Consider the following 12054-nt stretch of genomic DNA (forward strand, 5'->3'; position numbering starts at 1 on the left):
TTCCAATTCTGTTGAGATCTAGTGTGTATATTGCATTTAGGTTGTCTAAGCGCTCCCTGAGCACACTTGTGCAAAGGTAATGAAGATTAATAGTTCCTCCATATCTACCCTGAAGAAAAGCCAGCCAGTTTTTTTTTTTTTTTATGTAATTAGAATCTCACAATATGTTTACTGCTCTTTGTTATTACCTTGCTTATCTGAAAAAGTGCCTAAGGCCATTTTTTACTGTTAACTGAATATTGTTTAATCTCATAGCAATTTCCCATAAAATTTAAAATGACAAAGTCAGGCTGCTAAAACAGTGAATCAGAATACAGAAAATAAATTTAAATTCCATTAACTCTTGGAAACTCTGGAGCTCCAGCTTTCTGCATTAAGAAAAATAATTAAGAAATTTTTATTTGTAGGTAAAACTCTGTAAAGTGTTATGTGAGGTGCTTTTAATATAGTAAATGTCACATGTGCTATATTATGTTAAATTCGTATTTTGAAATTTGAATACATTGCTTCTATTGTGTTAGGACGTGCATTAGACTCTAGTATAAAACTGCAAAAAAAAATGGCCTTCCAACTACTAAGTAGGGTAAAATCAAGGAGGAACAGCATAGATAATGGACAATTTCCTTTTTAAAGCATCATTTTTTAAATGATCACAAATATATGATTTTCCAGTTCTACATACATTTAGTTAAACCTTGCACTAGGAGTCAGGGTATCTTGTCATATAGCATTGGCACACATTAGGAAAGTGTTGTGTTCAAAGTATCAAATTACTATCATGTAACAACTTTGTCAACTTGACAATTAAGTGTTCTATAGCATACTTTTTTTGAAATGAAGAAGAAAGACAAGAAGAAGAGGAAGAAAGAAGAAGGAGAAGAAGAAGAAGAAAAGAAGAAGAAGAAGAAGAAGAAGAAGAAGAAGAAGAAGAAGAAGAAGAAGAAAGAAGAAGAAGAAAGAAGAAGAAGAAGAAGAAGAAGAAGAAGAAGAAGAAGAAGAAGAAGAAGAAAGGGGAGGAGGAAGGAGGAGACGGAGACAGAGAAGGAGAAGGAGAAGTTAGCACTCCTTGTTTTGGTTCGAAACCAAACAGAAAACAAACTTAAAAAAAAAAATCATTCCTGATAGAAACAATTTTAAATAATTTCAATTGTAAAAGAGAAGGTCTAAAAAATGTGCCTAGAGATCCAGATATAATAACAGTACCCATGTAATACCAACTTGTGATTACTGGTAGCAAACAAAGCTGAAGAATTCGTTGTCTAATACTTTAGGAAACAATTCAAATATCCTAAGGATAATGTAGGATTCTTTCCATCTATAGTGGATGAGCATTCTTCCAATTTGTACTAATAATCTCACGTGTGTCGAGCTCCTTGAACTGGAATAATAGTGTGACAGGGCAAGCTGTGAGGACTGCAGCACACCATGACCTCTCCTCCTCATAAAATCAGGTGCAATTTTATGTTCATTCCCGTCACAAATTTATTAAATTTGAACCCTTCGTACATACATTTCCATGAGATTTCTTACAAATTCCACACTCTTCTAGAATAGAATACATATTCTTTCATTTTTCTTTTCTAGGAAAATAAAATAAGTTTTTCCTGGTGACAATTTACAGTCCTCAGAAAATCATGGTTTTAAATTTCTGGAAATGTCATTTTAACTCCAACCCTATTCTAAAGTTTATTCATTTTCACCAGTGGAGTCTTCTGAGATGACTGAGGTGTCTTGGTGTTTCTTCTTGAACCACCCAACAGAATAGTGAGCTAAATGAAAAGTTTGGTTTTTTAAGTCAGTAAGTTGTTGGTTACTTTGTTACTTTGAAATACGTAACAGAAATACCATTCTATCTTCTCTGTTAATTATGGTCTTCACATATATTATTTAACTGACCACAATAACCCTGTAGTATTAGAGGAGATTGAGTGGGTTACCTAAGATCACATAGTTGGTAAATGATAGTATAGAAATCTCGACTCAGTTCACAATCCTACTAAGTTACCACAATTACAAGTACAAATTTCTTACATTAGTGTCATGGTATAAAGAAGGATAAAAAAGACATCAGTGTTAGCATGGAGAAGTCTTGGATATATATGGATAAAATAACAGAATAATTGTTAACTTTTTAGAAAACAGCTTTATTGAGATATAATTCACATACCATACAATTCACATTTAAAGTGTATAATTCAATGTTTTTTTAGTACATTCAAAGATATGTGCAACCATCGTGATAGTTGATTTTAGGTCATTTTCATGACCAAAAAATAAGAAAAAAAAAGAAAAATATTGTATCCTTAAACTATCCTCCCTCTAACCCCTTATTTTTCCTAGTCTAAAAAAAAAGCACTCATCCACTATTTATCTCTCTAGATTTAACTCTTCTGGACATTTCATATAAATGGAATTATGTGATATATGGTATTTTGTCTTTGGATTGTTTCAGGAGCATATGTTGTTTCAATAGCATCATCTATATTATAGCAGGAATCAGTGCTTCATTCCTTTGAATGGCTGAATAATACTCCATTATATGTATGTAGCATGATTTGTTCATCCATTTGTCTGTTAATGGACCTTTTCACTACTGTTATTATTACTGCTATGAAAATTATGGTACAAATTGAACATCTGTTTCTAATTATTTTGGTTATGTTTTTAAGAAAGGAATTCTGGGTCATGTTAAATCTATGTTTAACTTGTCAAGGAATCACCCAACTGTTTCCCACAGCTGCTACATCATTTTCCATTCTCACCAGCAACATGCAAGGGTTCTAATTTCTTCACATCCTTGAAAATTATAAAAAATATACATTTTAATAGCTATTCAGTAGATGTGAAGAGTTATTTTGTTGTGGACTTGATTTGCAATTATCTAATGACTAATAATGTTGAATATTTTTTCAAGTGGTTGTTGACAACTTATACATCTCTTTTTGGAAAAAAATGTTTATTAAAATGTCTTAGCTATTTTAAAGTCAGTTCTGTGTTCTTTGTTTTTGAGTTATAAGAATGTTTTTTATATTCTGGATACTAGACCAGATATATATGATTTGTATATATTTTCTCCCACTCTGTCGGTTGTCTTTTCACTTTCCTGATTGTGTCCTTTGAGAGATGGGCGTTTTTAATTTTTATATTTTTTTATAGTTTTAGCTCTTACATTTAAGTCTTCATTTTGAGTTAATTTTTATAAATGGTGTAAAAATCCATCTTCATTCTTTTGCATGCTGCTACCCAGTTGGTTGGTGATTAACTTGATTAAATTTCATGATAAGTTTTGCATATCAGTCTTTGCAAACAAGTTGTGGGGGTTACAGAGGATTCTATATTATTTTATATTTGCATTCTTAGTGTCTATCATGTTGCCTAGGAGATGAGAGTAGTATTTCATTCAAATGAGTAAAATCAATTTAAAAAATTATTCAATATTAAGGAAGAACAATTTTTGGTATATATCATACCCTATGTATCATGTGGAAAAATTAATTATATAGATATTTTAAAAATATAATGGTGATACTTTTACTTAACCAGTTTTCATCAATTATTTCAATAAAGGACAAAATAATAATACTAAAGTACATGTTTTTAGCCATAAAAAACTTATATGTTCTTCTGATTTTCAGTTTCATAGGTAGTTAAGAATTGGTATTATATCTCTTTTATGTATATGTAAACTAATGGGAAAGTTTGCCCAAGGTCGGTAGCAACAATATGATATGGTTAAAAAAGTATCAGTCATATCTTTTGTCTCAAATCCATATTCCTTTCTTGCCATCATAACTGCCTCTCCCTTGAATTAGATCTTTAAGTAATTTGTTGGTCCACTTAAAATAAATATGTTCAAAATCGATCTTTCCCAAAATTTGGTGAAATTCTCATGTCAAATCAAATCAGAAGCCTTATTATAATACAGCTGTGTCAAATCTAAGTTCTTTTTCCCCCTTCTGCCTAGCTTTTCTCTCTGGTGGTCCACTACAATTTGCTCATCACAGAACCATATTAACTGCTATTGAGTATCCTAGAAGTTAATATATTTCAGAAGGCAGTGATGAGTACTTGTTATAGGTGATTGATTGCTAGGAGAAGCAGATAGAGATGTTTTAAATCTTCAAAAGTAGGAGACAAGTATTCCAAAGAACTTAATAAAACTTAATGCTCATTTTCCTTTTTCAATAATTATCTTTAAACAGAAGTCAAGAGAGTGCAGAATGGGAAATCATACACCATAAGAAGAGAAATTTGATTATTAAGATAACTATTTTCCATGTGTTTAAGGCATTAGAAAAAGATTCACAAGTATACAAAGGCTCAGAATGTATACCATCCACGTAAACTTTCTTGCTCCTCCCCACCCCCCCAGATTACTTGAGAATGTGATTTAACCAACTGGGAAATGAAAAAAAAAAAAAAAAAAAGAAGGAACCTAATAATGGGAGAAAGTTGGCATAAACTATTAGTATAATGTTAATATAATATTAGTATAATGTTCACCGGATGCTTTTAAATACTACTGACTCTGTCATTTTTGTAATTTTTATATGATTATAAAACAAGTTGAACGTCATAATAAACCATGAAAGAAAATATGCCTAATAACAAAACTAACTAAAAAATAATAAACTTGTTTAGAAATTATGATTCAACAATAGAAATTAGACATGAAAAGGGAAGGTGATGGGGAAAATGCTTTGTGTTACTTTTCTCATTTTACCTGAGAGTACTCAATAGACACACTCTAAAGCTTTGCCACTTTTGTTTTGTTTTGTTTTGCTCTGTTTTTAAAATATATATATTTATTTATTTATTAATGACAGACACAGAGAGAGAGAGAGAGAGAGGCAGAGACACAGGCAGAGGGAGAAGCAGGCTCCATGCAGGGAGCCCGATGCGGGACTCGATCCCGAGTCTCCAGGACCATGACCTGGGCTGAAGGCAGCACTAAACAGCTGAGCCACTGGGCTGCCCTTTGTCATTGTTATGTATAGAGTATATCTTCAAGTATACATTTAAAACAACCCTCGAATATATCCAACAGTAGGATTTAAAGCATGATATATATCTTTCAAAATTGCGGGAAAAAATGTTTTGATGTTTCATGTTTTCATGTAAAAAAAAATGTAGAAATCAGAGGAACTTATTCCAGATGAGAGACGGGAAAAGAAAATGAACATATAAATGAGCTAGCAAACTACTTCCTATGGGCTAAATCTGGCCCAGTGCCAGTTATCTGTAAAATAATAATAATAATAAAAAAATAAAACAAAATCTACTATTGGAATACACTCACTCCATGCATTTACATATTACACATGGCTGTTTTCATGCTTCAGCAGCAGAGTTGAGTAGTTGTAACAAAAATGGTAAGGCCCCCAAAGCCTAAACTATTCACAATCTGGTAATATTTGTGAATATTACAAGTTTTTCCAACCCTTGATCTGTAGTAACAAACATATAGGCCTCTTTCAAATACCCTTAAACTAATGGGGTAAGAGAAAAAAACTAGTAATATGAAAAATGTTAAAAGGAAATTCACAAAATGTGACAAGAATAACTCTTTGAGCACACTCATCCTCAAATTCCTTCCTTTTCAAGCAGGGGAGTGATGAGAGCGCATCACAGGGCATGTGTTATTTCTGTTGGATCTTGAAACTGAATTATGGGTTTTCAAGCAGAGGACAGAAAAGGGACCTGAGCCTGAGAAAATATCATGTGAAGAAGGCATGAGGGTGGACAGTAGATGGACGTTTGGGAGGCAGAGGGAAGCCATCAAGCAGAAGAGAGTGACCTCTGCAGGTCTTTGCACTCCTTATTCCTTCCCCCGGATCTCCCTGAAGCATCCGGCACTTTCCAAATCGGTCTTACATGCTCATTAATACAGTTGCCATCTCCCTTCAGAAGGTGAGCTCCGTAAGTACTCGTTGAATGAATGAGTGAACGAATGACTTGACCAGATCAACACAAGGCCTAGTCCATTAAGCACAAAAGACTGCCGAGGAGTCCTGGAGGTCAAACAGCATCATGGCCTACTCCCACTGACCGGGTTTGGTAACGTGGCTAAATCGCCACCCCCAGTAAATTTCCTCTGAGCCTTGCTTGCCCTACTCCTTGTCTACACAGCATCATCTTTCTTTTCTTTCTGGTGAAAGCAGAAGAGTAGTTGAATACTCAACTTCCCCTCAGATAGTCACTTTTGGTCAATGCACTTCTTGTGTCTACAAATAGAGTTAAAAGTCCTTTTCTGTCATTTTTGTCTGGAGTTCTTATAACATGTTTGCTCCAACCTGCCCCCAACTGCTTGCCCTGCTGTGTAGACGGGTGGGGCCTATTATTTCGGTCTGAGCCTGTGGCTGGCAAGAGCAAAGTTAGCCATCCAAAATGTCTGTGGTCCAGTTAACTGAAGTCTGTTCCATGTCACAAACTCAAGCTCTACGACAGTCCTGAGAAGTGCTGGCTCCTCGAATTGAGAGACCAGGTGAGAGTCAGTGGACAAACTTTTGTCAATTTATCCTTAATCTGGAGATGACAGCTTTCTGCACAGGCCCAATTATCAGTCAATTGTCATCACTCTGATACATCTATAGAATTAGCTTAAAAAGCTAATGCCTTATTTTCTTTCAAAAATAGGATAGCTAGAAACTTTATATACTGGATAGTTAAGTCATAGTAAGTGACTTAATTTTTATGACATTTTAAGGATTACATAGAGTAACAATAATAATATATCCAGAGAGTCTATTTCTAACTTTAGATGAACTGTTAAATGCATATTCATCCCTTACTTAATAGGATTATCACTTTAAAATAAATAACAACCGAATTTTATTTTTGTCAAGGGAGCAATTTTCCAAGTTCCATCTGCCTGCTAATATTACTTAACAAAACTAGTTACTATTTGCATATGCAGTGAGCAAGTGACACTCTTCCATGAAACAATAACCCTTTCTCGTGTTTCCTAGCCTTGATGGGAGAAAAAAAAAAGTGACAATTTTGTGTTATGGGGAAACAGTCACATAAATGGGCTGTAATTTTCATTTTCAAATAAGATTGTTCCTTCCAAAACTGGAGGAATCAAATTCCATTTCAAATTACATGACTGGCTATATTAGGGCACGCTTGGTTACTCACCTATGCAAACCCACAAACCCTTGTGCCAGATGAAACAATCCTGGATGTAGGATTCTGAAGATTTGCAGAGGTAACCCAATTATTTGGGAGGTGTTTTGCTTTGAGATTATTCAAAGCTTTAGAGGAGGAAGAAATATGATCACAGGGTTTAGAATTTAAAATCCAGGATGACAATAACTCAAAATAAATCATGAGGCTTTGCTGAGTGGTTTGATATCCTTACACTTCTGAGAAAATGAGAGAATTGTAGATATTGTGAAATAAAGACGGGGCCGAAATTAAAAGACAAAAAAAATCTAGCTGAGTATAAATCATTACCCAAACATTTGTATATCCACAGATGGCTTATCTTTGTGTTTTCCTCTATGTTTTCTATTCTAAAATCTCTGTTCAGATTCAAATTTTTAAATTCAGATTAGAAATTTTAAATACACTGTTCCTGAGAGTATTTGCAGATCACACAACTGTGCACTAGACATTATCACACTCATTTTTCGTAGTCTAGGTCGGTGGGGGGAGATGTGGCTGCAAATGAATGAGCAGTGGATTTGTTGTGTTTTATATGTGAAAATAAGTTTATCAAATTGTTTACATTATTGAATATTTCTGAGCCTCACAAACATGTCGCTAATACATTTTTCTCGTTAGGAAGTGGATATTCTGAACTGAATTGGAATACAAAGCAAACTAGTTTCAAAGACCATCACTCATTTTAAGAGGACATTCTGAGTTATGAGCGATAGACTGATATTTTTAAAGCTCTTATTTCCCAAAATGACTTTCTGCAAGGAACGAAATAATATTTCTCCCATTGAGATTCCAAATTCTTTCCCTATGCCCTTTATTATAGAATGTATATGTTATACATCTTCTGCACTTTTTTTTTCCTACTGACAAATCCAATGTCTGGTATAGAACAATCATTCGGCATTTGCCAGTGACCAGTAGGATTCCATGGCTTCACATTCATTTTTTACTTTTATTTTTGGAAGAGTCACTGTAATTAAGCAAAGATGGCAGAGTAGATCACAGATACAAATATCCCAAGCTAAATATAACTTTTGGCTAAAATATTCACAGTTGATCAACAATCCATTAATAGATTATTTGGGAACAAGCCAGGGACTTCTCTAGAGGATACACTCTGTGTAAGGTGGCTTCAGAGAGAGAACTTTTGGGACAAATTGAGTTTTTTTTTAATAAGACACTGTCATTCTTGGGCCGACCACATGATCCTAATTGGCCTAGTTGCCTGTAGCACTTAATTGTTCAGGATCTTCATTCTGAAATGTAATATCCTCATGATTACCTTTATTTGTTTGTTTAAATGTGCATAATTGGGCAGATTTCATCCTGGAAATGTGTTTGTTTAATACCGCACAGAATAATTTCTAAGTACACTAAGAAACTTATAAAAGGCATTTTTATCAATTCAAACTGTTTTCATATACTGTTATGGTGTGAAATAAAATGAGAACTATTTAGCGAGTCTTTACCCTTCAGTCATTTCCTCACACGGGTACAGGACCCTGTTTACACCTACACGGCTTTTCCATGGAAGGTCTCATTTCTCTGCTCTGTATAAAGTAATTACGTGGCAGTTTCATTCCTGTGAGAAATTTCCAGATGCCATCAAGATGCGAGAGCTGAAGTCGCATCGCTGTAGGCAGCAGACAAAGGCAAACAGTTAATCAAACTGTGACCGTGATTAGCTGGATAAAAAGTGACAGTTCCTAGCCGTTTTGCAGCACCTGCATTTCTTCAGAATGGAGCTCTGAAGCAAGTATGGTCGGCTCAGCAAATTCCAATATCACAATTAAGAAATAATGTAGAGCATTTTAGAGAAGAAGATTAACAGAGGCACGAAATGCAGACTGCAAGAAAAACAGTGTTTAAAAAAATTGTGTAAACTTATAATTTTGGACATAAGATGGAGAAATGTCTGTAAAAAGCTCAGGAAATCATCCTTAGACTGTGGGGAAGATAGGAATTTGAAAACCATGGTAATGGTGACAATCTAGCAGAAGGAACTACCTGCTAAGGAAAGGGAGGGGGTAAGGAATGCCTATAACGCAACTGAAGAAAATTAAATCTGGACTAAGGTTGTATTAACATGAAGAAATAACCACTCAGGCTTGAAAAATGAATATTGCCTTTTCACTGCTTCTAATAATTATGTCATCTAGCAGTAGGCAGTTGCTTGTTTGCATTTTACATACCCAACATTGCAATGCGTGTTATCTTTATGTCCAAAATGTGAAAGCTAGAATATAAGGGCATTCACTGCAAGTTTTGCACGGGAGACTTTGAAAGTCTGCAGAACTCTTAAGAAATTCAAATGATCAAGATTTTGATAAAGAGTTGAAGTTATTCATTATCTGCATATTTGAACAAAGCAATGGGGGTGTGCAAAAAATCATAAAAATGTAAATCCAAGTCTATGATGTAAAATTCTTGACTACAAAACTACCAATGTTTTAACTTTTCTTCATTCACCCATAAATGAACATTCTGAATTTTAACATGTGTTCAAATTTCAAGCACTGAGTTGGCCTAACAGAGGGATTTAGATATATTCCACTGCCCTGATCTGTCAACCATACAGGTTTAGCAGAGCTTCAGGCCCTCTAAGAGGTTCACAATAGAGCAAGTATTTTGCACAAACAGCACCTATACGATCGTCGATGCCCCAGGGGTCCACAAAGCTAAGAGTCTTAGGCCTATAGTCCAACAATTCTAGAAAAAAGTAAAAGTTTCTTTGAGGTAGGAGATCAGTCAGTCCAAAAGACCTCTGGGAATGGAGGTTAGACAACTTTGGGTCCAGACTCATGGAGACAGGAGTCCGTGCCAGTGAACTGAAGTTAATGCAACTCACCCACCTGAGTCTCTGGGCTTTTCAGACCAAACTTGCTTAGAATAAATTCAACTGAGTTTAGTAATAATGTTGACTTATAAGAAAAAATTCACCAAACCACACTCTACCCCTACTTTCTGGAAAACAAACAAACAAAAAACCACAACAGTGAAAAAACAGTTAAGAAGAAACCATAAAGATGTAAAGATGTGAAAAACAAGACCAAGACACGGAGGATGAAGCACACCTAAACCACTATGACCACTTAATAACAACAACGTTTTCTTCAATCATCCCATCCAGAAAATGAAGTCGACATGGGCCTTTTTATCGGAAATTCCAACATCAAGAATAAGAAAAATGAAATGAGCTGGCGTCACTGATGGAGGTGAGATAAAGACAAGGATCTGTTACTCTGTTTCATCAAAATAAAATTTAGGGGCCCCTGGGGGGCTCAGTGGTTGGGTGTCTGCCTTCGGCTCAGGTTGTGATCCCGGGATCCTGGGATCGAGTCCCACATCAGGCTCCCTGCATGGAGCCTGCTTCTCCTTCTGCCTGTGTCTTTGCCTCTCTCTTTGGGTCTCTCATGAATAAATAAATAAAATCTTAGAAAAAAAAATAATTCACTATGCTGTGTGGGATATGGATTTTTTATTTGTATTTGATTCAGAACACTCACAAAGGCTACAGAATAATGTTCTGGTCTTTTACATTTTTATGGGCACAAAAATATCTCCTTATCGCTCAAGGTTAAACAATCATTTAAATTTTAAAAATACCATAATTTTTGCCATCAGTATAGTGAATTTCCTAACTTCCATAGTTTGACACATTATTTCAGGAATGAAATTCTATTTCTATTCATTTTCAGCAATGAACTTTTGAATTCTATTTTTGGAATTTTCTTTTTTAAAATTTCTCAGTTTTATGAAAATATGTCCAGTATTAGGCTTGACACTTTGAGAGGAAGAAAAAGAAAGCATGATGCTTATTTACTAACAACAAACACGTGATAAAAAATATATACTGTTTTTATGACAGAAAACATGAATTTTCAGAGAGGGCACTCAATATAAATGGGAAAAGCCGAGTAAGTCTTCCTGGAAGAAATGTGAGTTTTGAACCAAGATTCATTAACACTGGGCAGGATTAGGCAGCCAGTCAATATTACTTTGAGTTGTCAGATATTAGATATTAAATAATAAATCAAGAAAATCAATCTTACATCAATTTCTGGAGAATGTTATAATTTCCAATACTCATAAGAGGAAACATCTTTTTTATGACAATATCCTAAGACAGAACGGTACTTTTTCCCTTGAACTTTCACTGACCAGTTCTAGCAAGCCAACATTATTTCCAAATATTCTTAGCTCTGTTGATGGATCCAGGTGACTTTTAAGAAGATTAAAAGGTCTCAGGAAAAATATGACTCTTACTTTAGAAACATCTACACATATACATATACACATACATGTATTCATAAACATATATATATGTATGCATTTACAGGGCCAAGAGCTTATAAATTTCACTCATTTTTTCACTTACCTAAACAACATTGGACATGCAAAGAGAAGGAAATACAATACCTGCTCCCAAAGGATTCAAGTCTGTGTAGGAGAGACAAATGTAAATGAAAAATCACAGTAATGTGTTGAATGGATAATAGAAATACATATAGAATAAATTAGTGGGACCAATGAAGACATGATTAGCCTTGATTGTTAGCTTAGGATTTCACTCAATAATACAAGATGAGCAGCAGTTTATACACGTAACAACATACAAAAAAATGTAGTAAACATTGATAACATAGCTTATTCTGGGAAAGTAAGCTATTTATTAACATTTATTAATATTGTTGCTTCTTAGATACAAATGGATAAAGAGAAGTAGTGATAAATGTGGTAGCAGAGTAGCCACAGTCAAATTTTGAAGGCTCTTTCACTAAAGAGTTTGGACTTTGTACCATGAGTTGTGGGGAGTCATTGAAAAATTTTAATTGAGAGAGGGTCATGGACAAATTTACATTTCTGAGGTGCTGTGCGTATGGAGTTAGG

This window comes from Canis lupus, chromosome 7 (genome assembly GCF_048164855.1).
Source record: "Canis lupus baileyi chromosome 7, mCanLup2.hap1, whole genome shotgun sequence".
Taxonomy (NCBI): Eukaryota; Metazoa; Chordata; class Mammalia; order Carnivora; family Canidae; genus Canis; species Canis lupus.